Source organism: Myxine glutinosa, chromosome 3 (assembly GCF_964187855.1).
Source record: "Myxine glutinosa chromosome 3, kmMyxGlut1.1, whole genome shotgun sequence".
In the NCBI taxonomy this organism is placed as follows: Eukaryota; Metazoa; Chordata; class Myxini; order Myxiniformes; family Myxinidae; genus Myxine; species Myxine glutinosa.
In genome coordinates this window covers 148,796,665-148,802,402 of record NC_136263.1, presented here as the reverse complement: position 1 = coordinate 148,802,402, position 5,738 = coordinate 148,796,665, and the positions used below count along the sequence as shown (strand labels likewise).

The 5,738-nt window shown below is 49.8% G+C and overlaps 1 long non-coding RNA gene across 1 annotated transcript in view; it reads right to left on the bottom strand.

Annotated features, from left to right (window-relative positions):
* Positions 1-403: 403 nt before the first annotated feature.
* The window catches only part of LOC144891163 (uncharacterized), a 7,339-nt gene continuing 2,004 nt past the window's right edge, over positions 404-5,738 (bottom strand). Inside the window, exon 2 of the long non-coding RNA XR_013622755.1 lies at positions 404-908. This is a non-coding gene — a long non-coding RNA (uncharacterized LOC144891163). The remainder of the gene's footprint in view (positions 909-5,738) is intronic.

The following is a 5,738-nucleotide window of genomic DNA, read 5'->3' as shown; positions in this document are numbered from 1 at the left end:
TAGGGGTGCTTAACTTAATTCTTTGTGTATATATGTATATATATATATGTATATATATATATGTATATATATATATATATATATATATATATATATATATATATATATATATATATATATATATATATATATATATATATATATATATATATATATATATCATATATATATATACATATATATATATATATATATATATATATATATATATATATATATATATATATTGTTACAGGTCGCGGACAGATGTTATAGACCGAGCGGTGGTGTAAGACCGCGACCTAACAAAACTCACCCGATTCACCCAGAACTTTGGCCGTATCGCACCGTAGCTGCTCAATGAGGGAAAAGACAAAAACGACGCAATGCAAGAGGAAAAGGAATTAAAACGAGAAGACGTACAGACGAGTAATGGGGTTTATTATTTACACACACAAGCAAAAAGGAGCAATTAAGTTTATTTACAACACATAAGACGCAGGTGACACAGTGCAAATACTAGCTTATCTACAGGCTTAACTTATCCCAGGACAGAACAAACAAAAGACACTGACTCACGCGGGGAATTGCAGGAATCGCAGGATGTGGAGGGCTGGAGGGAGAGGGAGGTCCAAAGGGGGGTCATGCAGCACGATCGGCGCGTTTAGCAGCCGCCGTTCCTTTTCGGCCCTGCTCCAAACCGCCGCCCAGGCCCCAAGCGGCTGCCGGGTGTCGCTGCTGCTGCCGCCTCCACTTGCCTTGCCAGGCCTTGTCCCACTCGTCTAAACCCTCAACTCTTTCTTGGTCCCTCACTCTTTACCACCACTCTCTTGACGACCAACTCAGACCAACTCAGACCTCTCTCACCAAGACCAACCCTTTGTGACCAACCGACTCAGACCAACTCAGAGTGCATCTCTCACCAACTCCTCGTGACCACTTCCGTTTTGCGCCTTTTATAGCGCCTCCAGCGATTACGCCCCTGGCGTTTTGGACACGCCCATCGGGGTGCTCACCTCGGCCCTGGTTGGTCGCGCGACCCTCGGGCTCCGCCTTGGATGACGACGGGCGGGCACGCCCCTCCTCCCCTCTGACGAGGTGGAGACACGCCTTTCTTCTCCGACTCAAAGCACTTGGTCAATGGCGGTTATTGGAGGGGAGGTGATTGGGAATCGAGGGCTCAGCAGTGACGAGAGGGGATGTAATATGGAAATGGAGGTTTTGGGGATGGGAAGGAAAGGGAATCTATTCTCTTTCACTGGTGCAATGGAGTATTTCAATTAATGGAAGACACAGCCTTACGCTAATACACATAATAAGGGTATAACTGTCAAAAAAAAAAGATATATCGTGTCCTGCATGTATGTTTTATGGACTAACTACGGGAACGCCCTTTGACCTTTTATACAACCACAAACGGAGGGAGGAGGGGTGATATTTTACAACAACCTTTTACAACAACCTTTTACAACAACGTTTTACAACAACAATAAAATAAAATAAAAACATTCTCATATCCACAACACTGCACCCTCCTCCCCTTAGGCACGTCCCGGGCCTATAACTTTTACCTTAGTGTGTCACGTAGGTGTAGTTCCCTCTACTTTTAACCTGACCCTGAGTGCGACAGTTTTAAAACATAATAAATGTGTCCCGCTGCTCCATTGCACCCTGCCTAACAGACTTACGCCCACAGTTAACCGAATTGCGGAATGGTCTTCAAACTACACACTGACGGTGGGAAGCATTATTTACAATTGACGCTATTTTTATTTACAAAACTAACCCAGGACCTGTAATTGTTCTTTCGGGGGGGAGACAGTCTGCTCTGCATCGACGCACCATGAACGCACCCCAAAACGCACCAATACAAGCCCAAGCACCAATCGGTGCAGTCACCATTGTTCATCAATGTTCAACAATAAAATAAAATCAACAACCCCTAACCCTGCAGGTGGTCTCTTGCTCTTCGGCTCCCTCTGCTGGTGATTATTATTTGTCTTCCAGATGTTGTCATTTTCATTTTGCTTTGCTTACTGGCGGCCTATTTTCAATAAAGTGTGCCCAATGTGTCCTTTTTTTATTTGCTTTATTTATGGCCCACAGGGCCGACTATGTGTGGTTCACCTGTGGGGCACCGGTGCCCTGTGGCCAAGGTCCGCCAGCAAGATTTCGGGCCCTCATGGCCGGTTCCAGCAGAGGGGCCATGCCCCAACCCATGGGGTCCATAAGTGGTGCTCGGCCACAGACATGTGGTCCATAATGTGGTGCATCGATGCAGACAGCTGGTTCTGGGAATTTCGGGCGCACAATGGCCGACCCACGCACGCTCCCCTCGGCGCCCAACGGCGCACAGGTCATGTGGGAGACAAAAGGGGAAAGACAATTGAGCGAGGGGTAAGGTCACAAGGGTACACATCAATAAGGCAATGCAAGGCGAAATGCGTACGGAGGGCGAAGTGAGAAAGCTCGTCCCTACCGTACGTCACCCCCCTGTCACCTACCCTACCCTTGCCCTTACCCCTCATGTACAAAAATCTACACATTTACAAATTCGTCACGACTGTCACGTCTTCCCCATATTTCCCCTATACCAAATTCGTCTCTACAATCCCTCTACTTCAAAATTTGCCATCACCAATTCATCATCAATCCTCATAAGGAGGGAGAGATGGAATTACGCACAATGTCACACCCACGTCATGATGCGTCTCACAATCCAAACATTTGCATCATAAAAATAATAAGACATGGCATGGTGCGGAGTACCTGTCACCTCAGGTGAGTGGATGCAGATGGTGCGAGGAGATCCTTCATCCTAACTATCCTCTAAATGACTTTAACACACTTTACACTACCCGGGGTCTTTCCCTGCCAATCCATTGGCCACTTACACTATTGGTTCTAAAAACCAAATTCCCATTGACCAAACTGTGGTGCTTCTCAATTTGGGGTCTCACTCCCCCGATTCATCTCCCGGTGCCCTCGCACAATTTCTGGGCCGCGACGTGTAGCTCTCCCCACAGGTCTACCCACCTGCACACCTCCACCACTGTAGTTGCCACCCGAGCTTACCTAGCTCCTCACCCTAACCTATCTAACTGGGGCAGGCCCCTCCTGGCTCTGTCACCCCACTCGGTGCCCTCTGGCACTGGGCTACCCGGGTCCGTCCTCCGGATCCTCGGGCCCCATCCACAACAACTACTACCGGCTCCCAGAGCCCACCTGCGGCCTCACCTGGCCGACATCCTCACAGTGGTGGAGTGCCCAACCAACTACACACACTAACAGGCTACACGCCCAGCCATTTCCACAACACTAATGCACCCATCCACATACCTTTCTGCCACCCGCACCACAGATGCCAATATCCAACCACAATTTACCTGTACCCTCTACCTAACACTTACACTACCCGCCCCGGGTATCCGTGATGGGGGTCCACTCTTCCCCCATTCACACCTTCGCACCATCCACTCCACTCCACAATTTCCACCATTCTCACTCCACGACCATCCATTCCACCACTCCATACCATTTATTCCATACACCTGTCTTTCATTCACCTGTCGTTGCACACCTGTGCAATCCTACCTGGTGCCACCTGCACCCTCCTCCTCTTCCTGGACCATTTGGTCAACACAACACGCAATCACCACTCCTCCCTCATACACTGCTCCACACACCTGTTCAGTTGCACACCTGTGCAATCACACCTGTTCCATTCTCACCTGTTCAATCCTCACACACACGGCATCATCTCAGCTAACTACTCCCCTCTGAACTTGCGCTTCCCAGTCGTCCCTTTAAACTATTGCGCTCCCACGTCATTATAATCCACACTAATCTACCTGCGTCCCCACTACAGGTATCAGTCACTAACTAACCTTAACGTCACCTGATGTCATCTTCGCTAGATCCCTACAATATAACCTAACCCACCCGGGCTAGTTTTCACTGCCATACACCCCATAACTAGTGCTCCTTTGCCCCCGTCTGTGAGGGATGGTGGATTTGCCATCCCTCCACATCGGGGGTCTCTCACTATCAATTTTGTTCGTCCAGATTCCAACAATTCAAAAATTTTCCATTTACTGCCAATTCTACCCACTATTACAAATTTCGTATCGAATCACTACCATTATCACTATCACCCGTCTACTTATTACATACTCTCGGTGCGCCAATTCACGTCTACAGCCCGGCTTCGTACAGCCGAGCAATGAACGCGGATTCTTTTGTGCCAGCCGCTGGATACATCCCGCATTCGTGGCAGGGACGGGGGCTTACCCGTGCTGAGATCCCACGCACCATCTCGGCACGGAGCCATCCACTGTCCCGATCTCGAACTGCCGGCACGTCTCGATAGCAAGCGGTCGCCATGACGACCCTTCCTATCGAGCTGCCCGCTCCGCCTAGTGGAGCCCGGACGCGGCCGTTCAACGCGAAGCCCGGCACGCACCGAGGGCCCGATTCGGCTATAAGTCGCCCTCACCGCTAAACCGGTTACCGTCGACGCCTCACCTGGATGCTTACAAGCATACGCTACCCCTTTCTTGCTCATACATGCAGCCGTTTCCATGCTCCTCGTCGTACCGTTTCTTACACACCTCGGTACACTCATTCCGCTCGCCGACTTGGTCACACACCCGACCACCGAACACTTTGGCACACATTCGTTGGTCGCACACCTCACCAACACACCTCTTCGCGCCCCCTCCTCGGTCACTTCCTCCGTGACAATCACAGGTGTGCTCTCATTCGCACACCCAACCACGTGCCTCACCACCAACTCAAATGTGCCTTCCCACACACGCTCTACCATTCCAGGTGTGCATCCTTCCATTCCAGGTGTACATCCTCGCTCACCTGTCATAACCAACTCACGCTCCGTTTCACTCTCACTACTCTCACCTCCATTCTTGACCGCGCACTCACCCTTACTCTCGACAGCGCACTCTTTCCTCATGCACCCGTCCGTTACACACCTTTCTCGCGCACACTTTTTCGTTACTTCCTCCGTAACACTCACCACACCGCGCTTCCATGTACCCCCTCGCACACGCGCTTCGACCAACTCACTCTTGACGGCACACTCACTCCTCGGCGTGCACTTTTTCCTCACACACCCCATGGTCGGACATTCTCGCACACCTCTTTTTTCGCACACCAGACCTGTCGCACACTTCACCAACGGCCTCTCACGAACACCCGGATCCAAACCAATCCCCAAGCCGACTGAAGCTTTCCTCACATCATATACATTGCCACTCACCTCTGTACATCGTCTCCGCACCTCCTTTGCCACCTGCAAACTTTTTATTTGGTTAGTGAGCATCACATCATGAGTTGAGCACCGACCTTGCACATATTCCATTACCTCCTCCTGGATTTCTCTCTTAGTTTCTGTCCGTCCCTTCTTAATTTCACTCACCTCTTCTCCCACTTCCTCTAATTTTTGTTTAACCTCTTTTATTTCTCGGTGCGTCTCCTCAAGTTCGTCCTCTAAGGCTACCGTGACCGTCTCTATGTGCATCCTCACCTGCCGGTCCTTTGTCTCCATTATCTCTGTCACCTCCTCCACCCTCATTGTCAGTTCCTCCCGTACCATCTGACATTGCCTCTGTGTCGCTATTAATTCGTTTTTAATTTCTTTTTGTGTCGCCTTTAACCCTCCGAGTACTGCAGTGTTCTTTTGAACCTGCTCCACTAACTTCGTTTGTCCCTCTGTCAGCTGTTCCACCTCCTCCGTCAGATCT